The sequence below is a fragment of the Rhipicephalus microplus genome, chromosome X (assembly GCF_043290135.1).
Source record: "Rhipicephalus microplus isolate Deutch F79 chromosome X, USDA_Rmic, whole genome shotgun sequence".
Lineage (NCBI taxonomy): Eukaryota > Metazoa > Arthropoda > Arachnida > Ixodida > Ixodidae > Rhipicephalus > Rhipicephalus microplus.
In genome coordinates, this window is record NC_134710.1 from 279149135 (window position 1) to 279174160 (window position 25026).

Consider the following 25026-nt stretch of genomic DNA (forward strand, 5'->3'; position numbering starts at 1 on the left):
AAGGCGGTTGTTTGCAAGGTGGTTAGTTGCAATGCTGTGAATAACCTTAATATATTCAGAGGCAATTTCGCGTTTTACAGGTCAAATGTCCTTTATTTGATAGAATTTCACATTTGTCATCAACATTACCAAGATTTAGCTGAATCAGCTTTCTAGAGCAATACCAAGCATTTATTACGCAACGATGTACATTAAAGCAACGTTTTGGCAGTGTTCAGACACACGCAGAAAAAAAAGGCAGATCCCTCGTACTGTGGGAATCGATGATACGCGAAGCACGAAAGAGGAAGGTTGATATGTCAATTTAAAATCAGGACAACGTTACGAGGTGGACGTAAATTATTGCATATATGATTTCCGTGTCATGAATATCCTGTTTGGACCTGTCATTTACCTTTGTCGTCTCTTCACATCACGTGATACCGAATTTGGTATATATTTTGGGATGTTAAACCTTACATATCAAACTTGGTAGATGTCGAGCTAGCGAAACGGCCGCGAGCATGTTATGAGCATGTAGTGATGTTTTACATGACACGCATGTCATGATTATCGCGTTTGAACATGTCCCTTACTTTCCTTGTCTATTCACGTCACGTGATACCAAATTTGATTGATTGATTGATTGATTGATTGATTGATATGTGGGGTTTAACGTCCCACAACCAACATGTGATCATGAGAGACACTATAGTGGAGGGTTCCGGAAATCTTGACCACCTGTGGTTCTTTAACGTGCACCCAAATCTGAGCACACGGGCCTACAGCCTTGTCGCCTGTATCGAAAATGCAGCCACCGTAGCCGGGATTCGATCCCGCAACCTGCGGGTACCTTAGCCACGAGACCACCACGTCGGGGCCGTGATACCAAATTTGGTATATGTGTAGCTTGCCAAACGGCCATGAGCGCGCTATGAGCGTTGCATGTAGTTATATTTTACATCACACGCATATCATGGTTACCATGTTTCGACGTGCCATTTACCTTCTTCGTCAATTCACCTCACGTATTATCAAGTTTGGTATATGTGAAGCCAGAGAACAGCCACGAGCACGCCATAAGCGTAGCATGTAGTCATGTTCTGCACGACACGTATATCATTATTGTCATGGTTGGACGTGTCAGTTACCTTCTTCGTGTATTCATGTCACGTGGTACGAAATTTGGTATATGTGGAGCTAGCGAAACGGCCGCGAGCGTGCTGTGAGGATAGCATACAATCATGACTTACATGACATATATGTCAAGATTTCCACGTTATGGTCTGTCACTTATGCTCACCATGCAGTCATCTCATACCATACCAGTTTCGCAATATGTCACGAGAATGAAACCACCGCGAAAGCTGCAAGACAATGAAATGTAAGTCATGATATTCATTACACTCATATAATTTTCCTGTTATCACTGGACAGTTGTGCTCGACATACAGTCATGTTATGTCATACCAATTTTTGTATCGATATTATTATCCAAACGGCCAGGAGAGCTAAAAGTAAAAGGTGGCTAGATAGATAGATAGATAGATAGATAGATAGATAGATAGATAGATAGATAGATAGATAGATAGATAGATAGATAGATAGATAGATAGATAGATAGATAGATAGATAGATAGATAGATAGATAGATAGATAGATAGATAGATAGATAGATACGCTTAAGGACCCAGAAGTTCACTAAGAAATGCTTGGAATTTAAAAAGCAACTGCTAATTATTATGCGGATATCGCAAACCCGAAGTGCATTCTGGAGCCTGCATAACAAAATTCGTTCACGAGCAGTGTCTTTGGTGATCATTCTCTGACGTATTACCAAGGGTGGCCACATCATCCAGATGTCATTGTCAAGCGATCTATGAGTTGTGCGCAACACAGTGGTTTTTCTCTTTTTAACTCTTGTTCCCTTGCTAGTGTCGACAGTGCCATACAAATACGCTCCTTTGCTGCAGCTCATGCCAATGGCGGCAAAAGCACGTCACTGATGTCACCGTCCCGTGTCGTTCGGTTATCACTCTTATTCTACCGCGCCGCGTGCATCGAATGATTTCATCGACATATTGTCTTTCATACAGAGCGTTAGATCCGCCTCCCTCTTTTTTTTGATGACAGCTTAAAAACTGCAGTCAGATAAAAGCATGCCCATTTCGAAGTGCTGTCTCTAGGCTTACGAAGCGAACGTCACATAATAACAGTACACACTGCAGCATGTCCATTTTCGATGGAGGCGGAAATGTTGTAGGCCCGTGTACTCAGATTTGGGTGCACGTTAAAGAACCCCAGGTGGTCAAAATTTCCGGAGTCCTCCACTACGGCGTCTCTCATAAGCAAATGGTGGTTTTGGGACGTTAAACCCCACAAAATCACTGCAGCATGTCATGGGGATTGTGAGTTAATATAACGCACAATAAAAATGCTAGCGTTTATCTGATTGCGCTAAAAAAGCTTCCGTCCAACCAAAGCTTCATCAAGCGGGAATAAATTGATGAAAAAAATATAAATTGCCATCAAAAAGCAAGAAGAACGACAACGGTAATAAAATGCATGTGCGCGCACGTGTGTGTGTGTGTGTGTGTGTGTGCGCGTGTGTGTGTGTGTGTGTGTGTGTGTGTGTGCGTGTGCGTGTGCGTGTGTGTGTGTGTGTGTGTGTGTGTGTGTGTGTGTGTGTGTGTAGAACACACACACACACTTCAAACTGTTAGAAGTGTTTCCGAAATTTAGGTTTTTAGAAGCGAGTTTCAATAATTTGAAAGCAACATTGTGATATAACTCGACATAGTAAGTTCCGCCCGGAGTTTTGAAGATGATATAGCAATTATATCTGTCACCGAAAGTGTCTGGTGGTTTATTCAAACGCATGACTAAAAACTCATCAACTGAGGGAATCATATAATGGAGACAATATGAGCGAATTGTCATATGAGTGCGCACATGACCGCGATTCTGATTGAAAACAATCTGCAGTGACTATTGTTGCGGCTGCAACGACTGAGTGGAAACGCAGCCTCAGGCCCGTGCGAATAGTGCACTCCAAGTACTTTTTTCACTGATAGTCGCACATGTGTTACTACCGCGTTCGGTCTGCGCTGAAAACGAATCGCCCACGATGACATTCACCCTCGAAGCTGATGGCCTAATCGCTCGGAGACCATTGTTCGGCGCTCGTTATCATCGACAGTGCGTTACTGAGGAGCGCCTGCAACATGGCCAAGCGCGTTCGATAAGTCGCTAACGCCCACTTTGATTAGCAAAGCTGAATCATTTGTCTCCCGATGCACAATTAGAAAAAAGAAATAGGGACACTAGAGTGTGAAAAAGCAAGAGCGGATCCCACGTACCTTGGAAAGCGATGTTATACGAAGCATTCGGATTGTAGGAGACTTCTAATTTTTGTTGTACAAAACGTTATGAAATGGTGCTAAAGATTTTTAATAATATGTTGGTTTTAACGCCCTAAAACACCCATATGATTATAGAGACGCCGCAAGGAGTGACTTCAGAAATTTCGACCACTTGCGTTTAAATATGAGCACACGGGCATACAGCATTTTTGCCTCCATCGAAAATGCAGCCGTCGCAGCCGGGAATCAATCCCACGAGCTGCGGGTCATCAGCCGAGTGCATTAGCCGCTATAGACCACCACAGCAAGGCCGCTAACGGTATTTAAAAATGCATGCACACACCGACGCTAAACAGCCATTTATGTTTTATATAACCATGCAGTTGTTCACAGTTCCGTAACGACGCCAACAGCAACATGGATATTAGCAACGCCATAAGCGGTAGTGCTCGCGAACATGGTAGCCCTGGACACTTCTACATCAATCAACTTCAGTAAATTGTGCCTACTACAATTGACGTTAACGTGACGTGATGGCTGTATCATACTAGTCTATATGTAATGTTTATAAAATGGGATAGGCAACACTGCACCCACAATTGATGTTACACGAACATTAGGACAAATAAAGTTTAGTTCCGAGACCTGGCAAGGCTCTGTGGTAGAATACTTGATTGCCACGCAGAATGCTAGGGTTCAATTCCTGATGAGACCCTGACATTTATTCGTTGCATTCGTCGGGTCAATGCTGCTGGTGTCCGCTTTTTCTTAACACTCGAACGTTAAAATTGCCCATGTCTGTTCACGCCGCTCTTGGGTATATATAAACTGCAATCCCCACGGGCGCCTACCAGCATATCGTGGCCCGTGGTATATACGAGTATGGGACACGCGTGTCTTGCGGAAAGGGTTTGATTAGATACGCTACGGAATTGTGACACTATTCATGTTATAACCAGCGAGTCATATTTGTCATGCCGTCTCACCCTGCCATACTTCTTTTGGTTTACCCCAAGATTGCGAGAGCACCCACACACGAAAGTATGGATAGATAGACAGATAGAAAGATAGAGTGAGTGATATGCGCTTAAAGTACCTACAGTAGGCAAAAACATTTTACATAGTGCTGCTAGTTACAATATATATATATATATATATATATATATATATATATATATATATATATATATATATATATATATATATATATATATATATATATATATATATATATATATATATATATATATATCCTTGTTGACAACGCTCCCGTTGTGCCATTGCCCATACCTATATATATATTTATTTATATATATATATATATATATATATATATATAGGTATTGCCCATACCTATATATATATATATATATATATATATATATATATATATATATATATATATATATATATATTTATATATATATATTTATATATATATATATATATATATATATATAGTGAAAAGAAGCGTATACTCAGGTGTTCGTTTTTTCTGTGTTTGATACAATATTAATGAGATCTAACAGACAATAATGCCAAGTAATGTATAAGGGAAGTTGTTAGACCCAATTGTAATGTAAATGTGAAGAAAGAAAAGTGGGTGAAAAGATAACTTGTCGTGAGTAGGAACCAAACCTGCGACCTTGGAATAACTCGTTCAATGCTCTACCACTGAGCTACCACGGTGGCCATCGCCTCAGCCACCTAATTGGGTTTATATGTGAACTAAACGTGGGAGTATCAATCAGCGCCACCAATGGCCAAGGCGGCGAGGGTAGCACACTCTTTGTGAGCCTGTTTGGCGTCACGTAGCACGTGACTTTATTTCGAGCTGGAAGCTGACCAACATTCCCTCGTATACAACCTAAAGGCACCAAGTCTGCCAATACGAGACCTTCATAATGAAGGAAGGAAGGGAGTGTAAACTTGAGGGCTCGTTGTTGTTGTGTTTTTTTTAGTTTTCTGTGTTTTGCGTGTTTCCCGTGATGACTTGCCCATGGCAAGTTATCTTTTCACCCACTTATCTTTCTTCACAATTACATAACAAGTCGGTCTAACAACCTCCCCTGTACGTTCCTTTGCATTATTCTCTGTTCGATCACATTAATATTGTGTCAAACACGAAAAAACGACCCCTTCAGTATACACTTCCTTTCTTTATATAAGTTTGCTATCACCGTCTATTGTCACCTTTTGTTCGGGCATCCTCAATATCAATACGTATACTAGAACGAAGATGTTCTTTTTTTGCTCTTGTTTTTTGTTTTCTTTTGTATAATCTGTATATGTGCAAAAATGCTACGAACGTTGATCATATCAGAAGTGCCAGTGCTTCTGTGATTCGCTTTTAGTTGCTTCTAGACTTTCACGCTGTTCTGTCGAGGAAAAGGCTTCATTGCGTTCTAGAAATGTGTCGACGCTACGCGCATTCGTCTATTCGTTGTTGCTGCATCGATGTGTTGCATTTCTTCGCGCATTTGCAGATTTATGGACAAATACGATGACGTGGAAAGTTCGCTGGTCCAGACTGCCGGCTAACTTCAACTTCATAATGATATATGGGTTTCTACGTGACTTGAATGAAACGTTTTTGTGTTTTAGAGATATTTTTTTGTGGTTTACATTCCAAAAAACCTACGAACTACACAATTCTAAATTTTCTTCATCTCCTGTTTTTTTCTGTATTTTTACTTTGATTACTTTTGAGCTTTTTATTACATATCAATGACGAGTACAGTTTATTGGTTGCATAATGTATTTATGAGCTATGTGACCAGCCTATTACTTCTGTTTTAGTAGTCACTGCTGTTTGCATTTGTTGTTTTATTTCTGCTAGAAAAAATGGGGTCATGGACCTCATGAAGCCTTATAGGATTTTTTGTGCATGGTCCTCAATATTGGGAGAATGTTGAACTAAAATTAATTTGATTTGAACTACGATATGATCACGAGATACGCCGTATGGAATTGTTCCGGACGTTTAGACCATCTGGCGCTCTTAAATGTGTACTGACATCGTTCAGTACGCGGGCCTCTACCATTTTGCCTTTATCGAAACACGACCACTGCGGCCGGGATGAAACCCGCTACCTTCAGGTCAGCAGCCGAGCAGCGTAGCCACTGTTACACCGAGGCGTAACCTAAACCTCGCTTTTACAAAGCATGTAAATAAGCTTCACCGTAAAAATGCGTATCATAATGTGTTTAAGGGATTCCACCTCTTCCTTGACTCTTCTCCAAGGAAAAAGTTTTGTACCCAGCGAATAAATAAAGCACGCGACGTTGTGCCTATCAGAAATTTGCCTTCCAGAGAAGGGCTTCTTTAATATTATCCAGCATTTTTGTTGCAACACCTCCAGACACTTCAGTGGTCTCTCTCTTTACCACAAAAGCACTGCAACTTTTGAGCCACTTCGTGAGAAGAAGAAACAGAAAAGTCAGCTTGAGCTCTCATAGACAATAGAACAATGATATACTCCCGAAACACAATCGATTTCAATACAGCTCAGTGGTCTCTCTCCATACCATGAAAGCACTCTATCTTTTGAACCACTTCATGAGAAGGAGGAGAAAAGTCAGCTTGAGCTCTCATTGTCAATGGAACAAAGATACACTCCAGAAACACAATTGAATTTTGTTGTAGCCCCCGCCTGGTGTACATCCTGTGTGTAGGTTCTATGCTCTTGATAAAACTTGGTGTGAGGGCTGTTTCTTCATTCTAACTCTTCTGCTCGATCATATCGATAAGGTGACTAGACAGTCTGTTGCGAGCTTTCCTATCAGCGTCGCAGCATTGCCGTGCAGCTGCTTTTGATCAGTTTCGTGTTCTTCAGTCTATCAGTCAGTCGTTCATTCTTGAGCCCCAGCGTTTGGACGCGTTCCTTATACCACTTTTGCTGTCAGCTCAGTTAAATTTCCTGCTGTTACTACAGACAATAATCAATGTTACCTTGAGCTTCCTCAAGCACTATAGAAAGTTATCCCATTCTGTTAACACACACCATTCGTCGATGTTCCAGGCCGGTAATACGGCTGATGTACGTTGGAGTGGATTCTTTCAAAGGCGAAATTGATAAACGTGGGGTCCCGTTTGCCTTGTAGATGAGTGGAGGACGATAAGAGAACACGCACGACGGTCTGAGGCCTGATGCAGCTGAAACCAGAAGAAAAACTAAAAAATCACACAACAGAAAACGAGTCATACGGTCAACTAAAAGTGGTTGCTCCCAAACAGTACCGCCCCCTTGTACTGTTACCATTGCATACATCCGGTACGCTTCAAATTCATAGTGAATCTGTCAGGTGAACAAGGATCAAGAAAATTCTGCGAGTTTTGCCCCACCGAAGACTATATGGGTATACACGCGTGTGTGGGAGCACTATACAATCAGTTACATAAATGCAGATGTAGAAAATAGTCACGCCAGTGACGCGACTAGCTTATTGCGTGGAAATTCATTCACATGCTCGGAAACTTGTGCTACTGTGCGTGTGTGTTGTCCGTTCTATGTTTGCGACCTCTCTTTTTTCATCATCATCATTATTGTTGTTAATAGGGCGGTTTAGCACGCAATCGTCAGCAAACAATTCTATTCCGGAAGAAATGTTATTTGGACGATCGTTAATGTAAATAAGAAAGAGTAGGGGTCCGAGGACTGTGCCCTGAGGAACCCCTGATGTAACAAGTGCGAGAGAGGAAGAGCGTTCGTTGACGTATACGAATTGTTGGCGGTTGCAGAGAAAATCACGTATCCATTGAAAAACAAGATGATGAAGTTTTAGGCGGGAGAGTTTTAAAAATAGACGGTTGTGGAGTGCTTTATCGAAAACTTTTTCGAAGTCCAAAAATAGTGCGTCAACGGGGGTGTTCGTATCAAGGTTGGAACTGATGTCGTTAATTATAAGAGCGAGTTGAGTGTCACAGGAAAGGCACTTCTGGAAGCCATGCTGACTAGCATGAAAGAAGTTGACAGAGCTAAGAAATTTCGCGATATGTGAAGGAAGAATGTGCTCCATTATTTTCGAACATGCACTCGTTAGTGAGATAGGATGATAGTTTTTCGGTAATGCAGGGTTACTCTTTTTGGGCACTGGGATAACCTTCCTAACCTTCCAACGATGTGAAAGAGTAATAATGGAAATTGCTTGCTTGAATATGCAAAACAGAATGACACTGATTATTTGCTTTGTACTTTTTTAGTGTTTTGGCGTTGATGCTGTCTATGCCAACTGACGATGTCAGCTTTAGGCAGTCGATCAAGGCAGCAATACCAGCAGCCTCAAAGTTGTTATCCTGCATCACGGGGTATTCAATCGGAGACAAGTAAGGCAATTCACTATCAGGTTCATTGGTGAAAACTGAGCTGAAAATGACGTTCAATACACGTGCAGTGCCATGTGCCGGGATGGGTTGTTTATGTTCATCACACAGTGATATGGTTTAAGTTGTGCTTGGCTTAATAAATTTTCAAAACCGCTCTTGGTTTGTGTTTTCAAAACTGCTCGTGGTTTGTAAAGTGGACGCTTGGATGTCGACTATTGTAATGTTTTTTTTTTGTTGTGCTGTTGTGTGTGATAATCGGTCATGGGCGACCTGTAGAGCTGTATGTGCTAGAACAATGACGTTGGTGGCCTATGTAGATAACAAGGGTCTGGTCGAAGGAAAGAGGTTCTCAAATGAATGCCGACTAAATAGCAAATAGAATGGTGAATAAACCACTGTATCATGTCGTGAAGAAGTACAGGCAAAGATCAGAAACGGCAGTGCACTGTCCCAATCATGGTGATTGGACGAAACGTACATTGACAGCACCTGAGTAAGCGTTCGATTCAGACGCTTGATCACCCCATTCGTCTGGGGATTATACGCTGTGGTAAGCTTGTGCTCAGTGCAGTAGGTACCGAGAATGTCATCGATGAATCGTGGAAGGAAGTACTTTTCTTGATCGGTAAGCAGCTTTCGAGGGGTGCCATGATGTAGAACGATGTCGTACAAGAGAAAGTCAGCGACGTCGGTGGCGCAACTTGTAGGCAAAGCGTGTGTTATAATCTGTGACGACAGCAACTCATTTTTACCCGAGATGGACGTATAAAAAAGGCCTAGCCGGTCAAGTCCGAAAGAGAAGATTGGCTCCATGGGTTACGTAAATGGCGGGTTAGCACACGAAGTAGTTTGGGGCCATCAGCGTTGAAGCTGCGACGGTACAGAATGTGTTCATGCAGCTCGAACATATAACAGACGGGTCGGGTGATGAGGACGTTAGACGGTCGATAATAGCCACTAATGACGGGTCCTATCGCTTCTCATTGGGGATGTCAAGCAAAGCGTGGATGGACAGCACGCAGGAGCTCGAGTCAAGGTCTTGTAGATTGGACTCTTTAACTGAATGACGTGACAAATAGCCTACGTCTGTGTGAAGTCACCCTGACTTGTAATTACCTCAAAAAATATTCCTGAAGACGTAGTGTCCAGCGACCGAGACGTCAAGACGGGTCCTTTAGGGATGACAGCCAGCAGAGAGCGTGATAGTCCGTGGCTACAGAAAACGTTCGGTCATATAAAAAGGGCCTGAATTTGGTCACGGCCAACACTAGTGCTAGACATTCACGCTTAGTAATGGAGAATTTTAGCTCGGCGGGCGAAAGGAGACGACTGGCGTAAGCAATCACTCGATCCTTTCCGTGCTGTCGTTAACCGAGAGCAGCCCCAATTCCGTGGCCACTGGCATCGATCCAAAGCTCTGTTTGTGAAGCAGGGTCGAAATGAGCCAGTATTGATGGCGTAGTCAGCAGATGTAAAAGGGTAGAAAAACGCTCAGCTTGCTCGGCACCGCACGTGAAAAGGAGCGTTCTTTTTTAACAGATCACTAAGAGGTCGGGCAATGTGAGTGAAGTTGTTTACGAAGCAACGAAAATAGAAAACTAATCTTACGAAACTGCGAACGTCCTTGTTTGAGCACGATACAGATAATTCTCACACTGCCTGCAACTTATCTATGTCCTGTTGAACGCCGGCAGCACTTACAAGAGGATCGAGTACAGTGATTTCGCGCTGTTCAAAACAGAACTTTGCCCAATTCAGATGAATAGAGGCTCTGCAAAAAACATTCAGAATGACATAAAGACGTGTGAGATGGCTGTCAAAGGTAGAGAAATAGACAATGACATCGTCTAGGTAACATAAACAGATGGACCACTTCTATCAGCAGAGCAGGAAGTCCATCGTGTGTTCGAAAGCTGCCGGGGCATTACAAAGTCCAAACGACATAACCTGGAATTGGTAGAGACCATCGGGCGTAACAAAGGCGATTTTTCGCGGTCCATGGGGTCGACTAAAACTTGCAAATAAACCAAACGAAGGTCGATCAATGAAAAGTATTGTGCACCATGGAGGCAATCGAGAGCGTCATTGATCCGAGGTAAAGGGTAGACGTCTTTATGAGTTACCTTGTTTGAGTGGCAATAATCAACACAAAAGCGCCAGCTTTCATCCTTTTTTTAACGAGCATGATGATGGCTCGATAATGTTCTTAGTGATCATTTGTCAACTTCGCGCTGAATAACTTCAAGTTTTTGAAAAGATCCGCAATATGAACACCGGCGTATAGGAGTGGTCCCGCCATGGTGCCTTAGTGGCTAAGGTACTAGGCTGCTGACCCGCAGGTCGCGGGATCGAATCCCGGTTGCGGCAGCTGCATTTCCGATGAAGGCGGAAATGCTGTAGGCCAGTGTGCTCAGATTTGAGTGCACGTTAAAGAACCCCAGCCTTCCACTACAGCGTCTGTTACAATCATGTGGTGGCTTTGAGACGTTAAAGCCAACATATCTGTCTATCTATCGTTTAGGAAAAGCGCCACTTGTGCTAATTCAGTGAGTAACGACAGATGTTTGACCTAAAGAACGGTCGTCAAAGTAAAAAATGCCGCGATAGGACGCAAGTATATGATGGAGACCTGCATTTTGCGCCGGGGTTAGATCGGGAGCGATCATTTTCTCAATGGCGTCAAGAGGCAGAGTAGAACAGACATCATCACATGATGACGGAACATCCGCGTTCAAAGCGGCAATAATGCAATTGTCTAGCGCGGAGATCATGGCAAAAGACATGTCTTGAGGAATCGCTTGATTCAAGAAAATGGCTATGAGAAGTGAAATGACCAGTGTATTATCGACCATAGAAAAAATTGTGAGAGCACGGGTGACATCTCGCGCCATCAGTAAGTGGACAATAGGAGAAACAAGGCAGATATCGTCGGCCATATCACGGGAACAAGACAAAACGACGTATGTAGCCGCTTGCGGTGGTAAGCGGGCGTGACGGTGAGAGCGCAAGCGTGCCATGGAGGCAGGTCGGCCAGAAAATGAGCAAGCTGCGTGAACTCAAGCTGAAGAGAACCTGTCACACAATCAATAAATGCGGAGTTACTGGGGAGAAAATCCAAGCCAAGGTCGTGGGGACACTGGTCAATGAAGGCAAGTTGAACAGAGGTAACCTGTCACACAATCAATAAGTGCGGAGTTACTGGGGAGAAAATCCAAGCCAAGGTCGTGGGGACACTGGTCAATGAAGGCAAATTGAACAGAGGTAGAATGACCGGCTTACAAATACGGGCAGTGCACATTCCGTGAACGAGAGCAAATCCTCCATCGGCGACTTGGATTGTGCAGCAAGCAGCAGGTGTGGGGACCTTATGCAGGTGGTGGCGAGGGTTTGCGCTAATTACCTAAATGTGTGCTCTTGTGTCAATAAGCACCGAAACAGGTATACCATCAACGTCAAGGTCTAGCAAACTTTGTCTCGTCAAAAGAGAATTTCGGGAAGAAAAAGACAATCCAGCCTCACCTCCGGGCCCTGCACTGTGTAGTTTGCCGGATAGGCCGGAGAAGGGTTCAATGGGGAGGACGGCCGGTGAGTCAGCAGCGAGCGAGACGACAGACGACAACGTGGAGGCGAAGGTGACTGATGACCACTAGGTGACGGGGAACAGCGTTGGGCGAAGAAAACTGGATTGGCGGCGCGAAGCGGGTGCCACCTTGTCGACGCTATGGGATAGACGACGTCTGAGGTGGTGAGGATCAGTGGGCATCGTAGTAACGGACTACATGGCCGATACGATGGCAGTGGAAACAAATCAGACGGTCGTTGGCAGTACTCCAAGCTCCATGGTCACGAGCGCGGGCGGCAGGAAAGCACTGCCCCGGATAGGACGAGGCTGGACGCCATGATGTTGGCTGAGGACTGGTCCCAGCGCACACCGAGCGGATGCTGATGCTGGCGAGTTCTTGAAGAACGATGGCCTGAACCATAGGAGCAGTAACCGGTGTCGAATCAGCTGTACCTGTGTAAACTGGTGCAGGAGCCATGGCTTCAATTTCACTCCATGCGATTCGAGTCACCTGGTCTGGCGAGATGGGAGCCGGTGATTGCGTTCTCGCGCGATCGTCGCACGACTACTTTGCAGCCGTGTTGGGAAGCCGGGAGAACGCGCCGTCGATGCGCTGTCTCTTAGCTTGCTCAAAGCGCCTGCACTCTTTTTAATGGCGTCCACTTTGAGTGATTCTTACATATTAGGAGATTCAAGGTGTAGTCGACGATCCCTCTATAAATATGCCCAACTTTATCCTCCTCTGGCACCTCGGCATTGGCTTTCCGAGACAAAAAAACTTACATTTTCTATGTGCGACATGTACAATTCTGTGGACGTTTGCGCCCGACGCGAGCATTATGTTTGCAGTCATCTTTCTTCCAACGGCCTTCCCGAACAAGTCCTAACATTTTTTTTTTTACTTTCTGTGGCCAAACTCTAAGGTTCCGCTTCATAGTTTTGATACCACACTTTGGCGGTTCCTTTAAATAAGAACAACAGGTTGGCCAGCATAAGAGTCGGGCCCCTCCGGTATCGAGTACTCACATGTTCGTACTCGGCCAGCCAATCCTCAACGACCACTTATTTTGGATCACCGGAACCGCTAAACGTGCCCGGATCTCGTGGGAGTTCGAGCACGGAGGTTGTAGTCGCAGGAGGAGATGTAGTCGCCGCATCATCTCCAGCTGCAGAAACACCGGGGGCAGATGCAGACACCGTAATTTCCGTCATCGTTTCAGAGTTATCCCTGAAACGACGGCCACTGCGAAGTTCCGTTGTGAGGCGGTTACCCAGCACCACCACCAAGTGTGACGGAGGCGACATCTAGGTTTATTCAAACAGCTCATAGTCAGCCGAACAATATGGCCGATGCGCGCAAGCTCTCTGTTTTCTCGTCGTCTTCATCTTCGGCGACCACCACCTTGGTTCTTGTTTAAGTAGCATCGTAACAATATAATGTTATAGCCTGCAATCACTTGGCTTAAGGGCCCACTTTGCGAGCGCAGTATATTTTTAAATTTATTACGCATAAAAAAGAAGCCATCTCTAAGCGTAAAATTATTTCTAACCAACGCCTGTTGCTTCAGTTTTTTTTGAGTGTATGAAATACGCCATTGCTATATTCAAGCTGTTGTCACTTCGAACAATTTAACTTAAGGAGAAAGCTCTTATTTTATGACAGTCGCTGTCAACCTTTACATTCATGACAAGTGTGGGAATACCGCACATCTAGACATTTTGTACGTCGTGATCAAATACACAGCATGTTCTGCGAAAGAAAAGTTAAAGAATGCCAACTGCTTAAATGGCACTGAATTTTGAAGTCATCAAAAAAGGAAGAAGACAACAAAGAACACATGGGTTACAAATATAGATTAATTGGCGAATATGTGGGCTTTAACGTCGCAATCCACTATATGATTATGAGAGACGCCGTAGCAGAGAGAGGCCTCCGGGAATTTAGACCACCTGGTGGTTCTTTAACGTGCGCCCAAATCTGAGCACACGGTCGGACAGCATTTCTGTCTCCATCAAAAATGTAGCTGCCGAAGCCCGGAATCAATCCCACGGTCTGCGGGTCAGCAGCCGAGTACTTTAGCCACTAGATCACTGCGGTGGGGCGTGCGTTGTAAATAAATATTGCAGAAGTTTTAGGACTTACAAGGAAGAAAATTACCTACAAAGATATTAATTCTTTTTTTAATATTATGGCTCAGTTGGCAAGTGATGAACGTTACCCATTGAGCACTTTTTTACTAACTTTTCGGTAGTTGACCAATATACCCAGCAACCTTAGCTGTTAAGGTACGCTTACTTCCAGTGTCGGCTCGTTGGTCTATGGGTATGATTCTCGCTTAGGGTGCGAGAGGTCCCGGGTTCAAATCCCGAACAAGCCCAGTTATTTTTTTTCATCATAAACTAAATAGTGACCATTGCTTCGTATTTATCGAACTTTTATTTTGTGAAGTTTCCTCCCTGGCCCTCCAGTTTATTAGATAACTTCCATGTGTTTTACAGTGTGGCCGGCTCGTTGGTCTGACCACCAAGAACAACGAGCCATCGACACTAAAAAAAACATGCACGAAATTGCCGGGTTCAAAACACGATGAGCTACTTCATTCGTATACGAGGATGACATGTTTTCACTGGATGTGCAGGTGAAATATGGAAGAGATTTTTTTCGCTCTATCATTTGTTTTGTCAACTACCTCATAGGGCAATAAATAGAGTGGGAAACTACCAGCGCTATGACATGTTGCCATTTTGGTGTTATTTCATCCAACACATTGCGTTAGCTTGATCAAAATGCACAGCTCAATGGCGTGTTGTGGCGTAAATAAACACATCATGCTATCATTTGCACATTCCCTCGAAAACAATCCTCAGTAATATATTATTCTCCTGATGCTATGCATGTGCCATGTGATCAACTATGTCGTTTTCTATGATTTCACAGTGCCTGGAACCCACTGGAACCCTATAGTGTGGTTTAAATCTCTTGCTATAGCGTAAGTCCTCAGTATTTTATATGCGAGTACACTAGCTTTGTTGCCAAAGCAAGTTTCTTTGAAATATACTAATGAGGACTGTGAGTCACTGATAAATACCCATCGAAGTGAATATAGATGTAACCATATGAAGCGTAAAGCCCAGGGTATTGCATAAAGCTCTAACGCTGTGGATGTTGGGAAATGGCTGGGTCTAAAAGATTTTTTTGCTTGGTATGCAGGTTCAAATAATGACGACATAGAGCTTTGATTCAAACTTGATCAGTTGGTGTACACGTCAATAGTCTTCATATTTGTCATAAAGATTTGTTAAAGTGATTGTTTTATTGCAATTATAGGCAAATCATTCTCACGAGTTAGTGCTAGAACTGAAGTTGTAATATCTGGAGTAGAGAGTCGCCATGGTGGATGGGATGCACATGGAGGCCAGTATTCGCGCGTAGGCAGTAAACTCTTGCACTCTACAATATATTTTATGTATTCGTGCAGCTGATCTATCCTAAATAGCTTGGCATTGTGGATGATTAGCGTGTTGAGTTGCCAGCCGAAGATAATGCCGTCAAGTTTCCGTAAATATCAGACCATGGAAAGTCGGTTGATTGGGCTCCGCAATTACCAATGCACTGGCAGACGCTCGCGGTACACCAAGACATATACGAATGCTTCTGCCCAACAGTCTTTGGATTATCTCCTCTAAGATACGGGATATCCCATGTAAAACCGCGGCAGAGTAAGCTATATTTGTCTAATGATTTTGAATGTACACGCAATAAAGATGATTATAAACTGCCTCATCTCACTCCGGTCAGTCAATGTAATTTATTGATTAAGGAGTTGACTTTTTCTTCCAATCACTTCATCTGTGGAGCCCCAGACAGACGTCTGTCTAAAATAGCCCCTGAAAATTTGTGCTGTTGCACAAATCGCAAGCGCTGACAGCCTAAATCAAACTTAAATTTCTTAAAGCTGTTCCTTGTGAATGGAAGTACAGCTGTTTCTTCATGAGAAAAAATCATGCCTCTGCTCTTAAAAAAGTCATATATATTGTCAGACAAACTTGAAGCTTTTTTTGAACTGCTTGGATACTCGTGTCAAATGCCCAAGTGCACAGATCGTCAGAATATAGTGAATACTTCAAAGTAGTAGGTAAAATTCGAAATAATTGAGCCAAAACGCAAATAAATAAAAATGGGCTAAGTACGCTACCCTGTGGAACTCCTTGACTCACTTCATGCTCTTTACGTTTGCCGTCAGTGTCAATGATTTTCCTGTCTGTTAAGAATTCTGCAATCCATATCTTAGTGTTCTGCCAGCTATTCCCAATTGAAATAAACCGGGTAGTACATGAGCGTGGCTAGATGTGTTAAATGCTCTCTTTGTATCAGGAAATACTGCAACAACACTTTTACCGCAGCTCCTCTCATGATCTACACAAGTGAGAAGGTGAAGAATGGAATTCATGGCGCACTAGCGCCACGGGAGCCTGCCATATTTTCTGGAAGCGCATTCGTACATACCATCCACCACTGAAGCCTAGCGTCGATCATCATATAACTTTACAGAGACAGCTAGTCAGGCGGACAGGACGGAAAGAATCGATGGATGAAGGTGTTTTCCCGGGTTTCACAGTTGAGACCACTCTTGCAACTTTCCAGGAAGATGGAAGACACTCTGTTGTCCATGCAGCAATAAATAACTTTAACAAAGTATTTGTGCTCACAGGACTCCGGTTTTTTTAGTGCCGCATACGTTATCTCATGAAGACCAGCTGCTGTCCTATGGCGGCACACTGCGAGTGCGTTATTTATTTTTTTCATAAAAAAAACGATCAATCTGGGGCATCATTATTTTTATTGAAAGAAAAATTAATCAAGGCTTTTATATCCTCAAACAACCTAATGTATTCAAGCGTGCGCCCGGCTGCACTTGGCCGTGTAATATGCTAACAAAATTCACTCGCAATGGTCACTGCTATTCTATAATACTTGCTGCGAACATTTGGTATTCATAATAAATGGATAAATAAATAAATAACAAAGTCACTACTTTCTCGCAAAGGCGAAGCAATGAATGCGATAGCAAAAACTTGGAAGGTCATGCACAGCATGGAAAGCAGATCAAAACGTGCCCCACGTTTCTCAGGCACAAATGACGCACTAAACGTACTCACAGGTACAGATGCACGTGAATGAGCATCTCAGTTGTTACTTCGCTGTGTCTGAAAATCGTGCGCTTTTCGCAAACGGAGACTCCAAGAATTTCAGTGACCCTTGTGTGCCCGGTAACTACAACAGAATCGTTCCAGGTAAAGCCAGAGGCCAGCCAAGACATACTATCCTTCCCACGGTGACGTAAGGGCGCATGAGGGAGCATTGCCCTAAAGCCCCTTTACCTTCGGGAAACCACAGCGTCCTTTTGATCTGTGCCGTTTCCCCCTCTGACCGGCTAGAAAGCAAACTGCAAGCTAATGGCGCGTTACAGGGGCGTCACTGTCACAACCAAAAAAAAAAAAGCAACGCGCCGGCGAGGAGGCGGCGATAGGGAGACCAGACGGAAATTGATCGATCGATATATGGGGTTTATTGGCCCAAAACCACCATATGATTATGGGAGACGCCATAAAGGAGGGCTCCGGAAATTTCGCCCACCTTGGGTTCTTTGACGTGCACACAAATCTGAGCACACGGGCCTACAACATTTCCGCCTCCATCGGAAATGCAGCCGCCGAAGCCGGGATTCGAACCCGCGACCTGCGGGTCAGCAGCCGAGTACCTTAGCCACTAGACCACTGTGGCGGGGCAGAGCAGATGGCAGTACCCTTACGAAATATAGAAGCTTTACGTTGCCCCCTCCACTAAACGGGGCAAAGTACGCGTGGGAGATTAGAACACGTGCCTCCGCGCGATGTGGCGAAGCGTGCTTATTGCGCCATCTTGCTTGTAATGCTGAAAACGCGATAATTCCCCCCGGGATGACCATCAGCAGCGGTAAATGGCAGATATAAATAGCTCGCCATGTCAGCGTTGAATGACGTGCTCTTCGGGGGCTCAAAATGTTTGGACAAACAAAAAGATTGTCGCATTGTGAGGAAAAATCGGTGAATATATCGGTCTATTGACTCGTCATTCCCGTAACAATATCTTCTGCAAAAGAAAGGAGATGAATGTCAGCTACCAAATGATATTGGATTATATTTCGCTGAAGAGAGGGAAGAATACAATGAGGAAGTTGCAATGGAGCCCGAAGTTCGCTTGCGCGTCATGCAACGCTCACGCGCCACTCCTCCACCGCTTATCGCTAGCCTTCTTACATACTCGGTTGCGTTGCTGAGAAACCACTTTTGTTTTTTTGCTACTCGTCTGGCCTACATAGGGTCGGAAGTGGGCACGGCAGTTAGCCTCTGCCATGCAAAACAGCGTTAACGAAGGCAATACGGAACGAGCGTCCCTCATTGTCAAATCCGAGACAACAACCAGATCATCCAGAACTGCAAACACAACAATAATTTCGATGCTCCTGCCACCACCCCCAAAGGCTTCTCGACAAGACTGGAGACGTTTATCATAACTGGAACATCTGTAAAAGCGAGTTCGAACTTTTCGCAATAGCAACGAAGCTAAACCTACATTCGCAGGATGTTCAGGCAAATACATTTTTAATAATAATGGACGAAGATTGATTAATATGTGGGGTTTAACGTCCCAAAACCACCATATGATTATGAGAGACGCCGTAGTGGAGAACTCCGGAAATTTTGACCACCTGGGGTTCTTTAACGTGCACCCAAATCTGAGCACACGGGCCTGATAATGGACGAGGAGACAACGCGTGTTTTGCAAACCTTCAAGTCTGAGAACGAGGACCAGAAGAATGACCTGAAAGCTTTAACTCCGAAGTTCGAAGACCGCTAAAAACCAGCAACAAATCTCACCTTCAACGAGTTTCGATTTGGTTACAGGAATCGTCGAGGTGAGCCGTTCAACAATTGGCTCACAAAGATCAGGATTGTAGCAGCTCAGCGTGAATTTGGAAAGCTTGAAGATAGGCGTCTACGCAGTAGAATATTTCTTGAGATACCAGACAAACTATACTAGCAGTGGGACGAAATTTGTAATTAGATTGATGGTCAGGTTCGAAATGGCAAAACGTGGAACTTACTCAAACACCTCCTCAATGAAACCAACACCCGCACAAATCAGCGTCATTCGATCGTGAAGATACTTCATCAGGCTAAACGGACAGTGTCACCGGAAGATGTTGTCAAGAACCTCGTGGAAAAATATCTCCCGCTTCCCATGGGCCCTGTGACCCCTCACTCTGATTACTCTGGCAGCGACAACACTAACTTAGACGCCAACTTCTCTATTGAAGATGTGCGCCGAGCTCTCCATGAGCTCAATGGCCGCTCAGCCCCTGGCCCCGATGGCATCACCAACAAGCTCCTACGCAACCTGGACGATTCCTCCGTCACTTACCTCACTGACACTATCAACGAGATATGGAAAAAGGGTGAGGTACCCGATGCTTGGAAACCAGCTCACACGGTTCTCATACCCAACCCGGGAAAGGCGCCGAGCCTAGATAACCTACGCCCCATATTTCTCACATCGTGCGTTGGCAAAGTGGCTGAGCACGTCGTCCTCAACAGGGTTGGTCGATACCTCGAAGATAACGACTGCATCCCGCACCACATGATTGGCTTCCAACCAGGGTTATCCACTCAAGACGCCATGTTACTCCTAAAGCATCAAATTCTAGATGGCGGAAACACTCGGGACACTCGTGCAATACTCGGTCTCGATTTAGAAAAGGCCTTCGATACAACAACGCACTCGTCAATCTTGAAAGCGATTGCAGCCCTCGGCCTAGGTCATTGATTTTACTACCTTATCCACTCTTTTCTCACTCGACGCAGAGCCGTCCTCCACGTAGGAGACCTAGTGTCGGAAGAAGTGGAGCTCGGACAGCGGGGCACTCCTCAGGGATCTGTCCTGTCACCCACGCTCTTCAACCTCGTGATGATCGGGCTTTCCGAACGACTTTCAAAAATAGACGGGCTAAATCACACTATCTATGTGGATGATGTAACCATATGGTGCTCCGCAGGGTCGAATGGCTTCATTGAGTCCGCCCTGCAAGAGGATATCGACACCACCGAGTTTTACCTTGACTACACCGGTCTCAGGTGCTCACCTGCGAAGTCGGCGCTGTTGATATATTTGCCCAAACGCCGGGGTGCCAAGCCCAAAGGGTGGAAACCTCCGGCGGAACGCAATATCACCCTCCACACCAGAGATGGTCGTACTGTACCCAGGGTAGACACCATAAAGGTCCTCGGCATGATCATCGAGTCCCGCGGAACCAACACCCAAACAGTACAAAAGCTCAGGACTAAGACTGAGAATGCCATACGACTCGTACGTAGAGTAGCCAACAGGCACCATGGCCTCAAAGAAGACAACCTGCTGCGTCTCGTACACGCGTTTGTTTTGTGCCATTTTACCTACGTTGCCGCTATACACAAGTGGCTACATGCTGAGCGCGATCAACTCAATGCGCTTATTCGCAAGGTGGTCAAACGAGCCCTTGGCCTCCCTATCACCACTCCAACGTACAAACTCCTCGAGCTTGGCGTACATAACACGCTAGAAGAGATCGCCGAAGCTCAGGAACGCGTGCAATTAACCCGGCTCACTACCACCAAGGTGGGCCGCCATATTCTGCGCGAGCTCGGCTTCTTCTCCTCGAGAGCCAGGAACCCCCCAGAGTTGACTCTAATTCCCCGTGAAATCCACGACCTTATCACGATCGCTCCCATACCACGAAATGTACACCCCGAATACAACAGAGGCAGGCGCCTTGCGCGGGCGACCGCCATTCTCAAGCGCATAGACATGGAAGCGGACAACGTCTCGTTCGTGGACGCCGCTGCCTATTGCAACAACCAAGCCTTCGCCGCGGTCACGGTATCATCTGCGCAGCAGACTCTTAACTCAGCCACAATCCTCACCCGAAACCCCGAAGTAGCGGAGCAAGTAGCTATAGCTATAGCTATGCTCGACAGCAAACGGGAATTCATCTACAGGGACTCCAGGCCGGCCATCAAAGCCTTCGAACGCGGAGTCATCTCCGACCAGGCGTTACGTACCCTGCGCAATGCGGACCCGAGTGCCCTGAAGCACCACACTGTTATCTGGTTCCCCGCCCATCTCGGCCAGGTGCCAGGTGCCCTATCCAACCTCAACGAGATCGCCCATGATGCAGCGCGCGCACTTACTGATCGCACTGCCACAGGGCAACCTCATCTTGCTGGTTAGATACCAATCGGGATGCACATATTACGTACAATGAAATTACAAAGCACCTTTACCTGGAACGCCGCATTTTTCCACCCCCACATCCGAAACTTAACCGACCGCAGGCATTAACCCTACGCCTACTACAGACACACACGTACCCTAGCCTTGCCACGCTTCACGTTAATTATCCCGATGCATACCCCAGCGACACATGCCCATCATGTGGACACACAGCGACACTCGCACACATGCTCTGGGAGTGTAGAACAACTCCTCCCGACTCTACCTCAAGGAAGTGGGAGAAGTCGCTCAGGAGCTCACTTCTCGCCGACCAGCAATGGGCCATCCAGCAGGCCCATGAAGCGGCCGCCAGGTACTTCCTGTCGGTACCTACGTGGGAGACGCCCGCTACGCGCTAAGCGCGTCCTGCAGGACTGAAATAAAGTTTTTTCATTCCATTCCATACCAGACAAAGAACTTCAGTAAAGGCTTATCAATGAAAATTCCTCCTAGGTGAAAACAGTTGACATTTGTCGCGCTAAAGAACAGAGCAAGCAACAAGTCGCTGAAATTAGAAGCAGCCCTTCCTTGAACTTGGAGGAAGCATTTACGTAGTATATAGAAGAAAAAAATGCCTCTGCCCATAATGCGGATTGATTGATTGATTTATATGTACGGATTAATGTCCAAAAACCACTATATGATTATGAGAGACGGCGTAGTGGAGGGCTCAGGAAATTTTGAAAGCCTTGGGTTCTTAGCATTCCAAAATGTGGGTTAAATCATCACAGAGCTGCGAAATCTCCGGCGAGGGGGGAATATTGCAAGACATGTAATGTCCTGAGCCGATTTTCAACTGTGTGACGCACGCGGAGCCTGAAAATGCGGCCACAAGGACGGCGCATGCAAGTGGAAGTGGCCGATGCAGAAGGATACTTTCTGCAGACGTTGGAAGTTCACACGGTTATAAGAAGCGAGCACTAGGCGGCGACGTTAAAAATGGCTGGCGTCATGATCAGGTGTGAAATCGACAGAGAAGCGAACCGTTACATCATGCCAGAAACTGTCTTTCGAGAGTTATCGATGGCTCCTGCGCAAAATAGTTCCGCTAAATTTCAGCCATACGCAAAACGTTATTGGGAAGATAAACCTGGTTGTCGCAAATGAAACAAAAAGCACTAAGTTCACGTTTTTTGTTGTCATTCAAGAGGTGCCAGTTACATAAAGCGATCAAGTGGCGGAAAGGCTATGTTTATTACAACCCATAGATGCAGTCGATGCCGAAGTGTCTGACATCTTGGTATCGCACACCTTGGTTCCTTGCTACTCGTCTGGTCTACAGAAGCCGTTGATCAAGGAGAAAGATTGTCGTATTTTGAGAGAGAACTGGTGATCAAAATATAGGCAAAGCTAATCATTCCTTTTTTCAGTTGTAAGTGCGGATTTGATTAATGTTACCTATTTAAAGTTTGGATTACAGTCTTCTGGCAGGCGACCAAGATACCAGGAGAGGGAAACTGTACAGTTGACACTGTGTCAGTGTGGCTCATTGGTCTAGGGGTATGATTTTTTTCTTTGGCAATAAGCTACGACATTACTTGTTCACCTTAAATGCCAGCTTTACTTTTAACATCAAATCTGTTAAGCCGATAATTATTCCGTGCCTAGCCAAGAGAAAACTGTCATAATCTTGACTAGCATGCATGCGCTCTGTTTATCTTCTTCTTCCTTTTCATCCTCCTTCTCTTCTGCTTCGTCCTCAAACCAGGTGCACCAATTTTTACGGCGATCGATTCAATAACAAGAGAACAAGTAAGGAAAGCCACAAACTTGTTTTTATAGTTAATGTGTAAGAACTTGTTCCCGTCACATTTTTCGAAAAGCAGGGATATGCGATAGGTGCGCCGCACGAGGGGCTATCGGTATTGTACTTGTTATGGTGTTTTTGTAAGGCACGTCTGGAAACCGTGCTTTTGTAACCATTACATGCAATTGTATTGAAGCATCATCTATTCATCTCTCCAATAAATTTATTTTGAAACTGGCACTGGTGTTAATGTGGTTCTGTTTATAGCACCATATTGCCAAGTTCTAGCGTCTATTTATAGCACTATATTGCCAAATGCTCTCCCGCTGGCAAACCAGAGCTTTGAAAATGTTTAGCTTCCTGCTCATTCACATTTCTATTCATGTTTATTTCGTTCTGCACTCGGTGAGTTATGAGAAAAGTGTCATCGTGGTGTTGTCGTCATACTCCATCTAGCTCCTTGGTTTAGAGGTATATTTCTGGCTTTGGGTGCGAGAAGTTCAGGGTTCTTAACCCAGACGAGCCAGTGAATTTTTTTGTCTTCTTTTGACCAAATATGCTATTGTGTTTTGAATCTTAACTATTCATTGGCAGTCCACTATACGGGAATATTTGCGCCACATACTCTTGCTAATGAATTCCAAGAATTTATATAATTTATATGCCAATAGCACAATATGACTGTGAAACACGCCCTTGTGGAGGACTCCAAAATTTAGGCATCATGCAGTTTATTACCATACACGTGATTTTGGTAAACGGTGCTCCTTCATTTCACCTCCATTTAAAAGGAAGCGCCGCGGCCGGGATCAAACCCGCAACTTTCGGGTCATCAGACGAGCACCGCAAGTACTATGCGTCGACCGCGATCTGTGTGACCTCCTCTGTAGCGTTAATATTTTACAAATTTGTGTCTTGCAAAGAAAACGAGCTTCTAAATTTACACAATGCTTCAGATATGTACATAAAATAAAATCTGCGTAGGCGCAACGCTACAAGGACCGATGGAGCACAGCAATGAAAAGTTATTAAAGCACCTGCTTAATTTTCTGTTGTCACCATTTATTCATTTCTCGGAACGTGGTGCCCACGGTGCCTATGAATATTCATGTCTGAGGTTCTCCCTTCATCAAAATCAAATTGTACTAAAAGAATATGCTGACTCGCTCGCTTCGGCGTTTCTAAATTTCCTGGTGGTACTAGCTGTTCCACAGTTTTCTTTTATTACTGCAGAACACTTCAAAAGCCTGGTAGTCTTAAAAAACAAGGAAACATCACTCCTACAATCTGAAGAATTTCAGCACTTGCAGCTAACATGGAACACCGCAAAATGCCTTTGCCGTCAAATTGAGATGACACTCACAAGCTTTCACTGCAGAGTTCCTCGGTTAGAATATTATTTTCTCAAACCTGGATTTTCATTATGTAACCTATGCACAGTTCGATAAGCCAGAAACAATAGATAACTTCCTTCATACATGCCGCTGTTTCGCCTCCTCCGCCCAAAAATTCTTTATAGGCCAATTGATATGCTGGGATTGGCATTTACCACATCTACCATTTGATCTATTGGAGACATTCAGTTAGGTGCGGGCCACAGTGCTATTCTCTCAGCACTACATAAATTCACTCAGGCAACCGAAAGGATTCGCTGCTAGAAGTATCGCCAGATAAATTCTGGATTCCCCATCTTGGTCCCCC

The 25026-nt window shown here is 44.7% G+C and overlaps 1 pseudogene; it reads left to right on the forward strand.

Annotated features, from left to right (window-relative positions):
* The window catches only part of LOC119168315 (uncharacterized), a 75282-nt pseudogene that overhangs the window by 48044 nt on the left and 2212 nt on the right, over window positions 1-25026 (forward strand).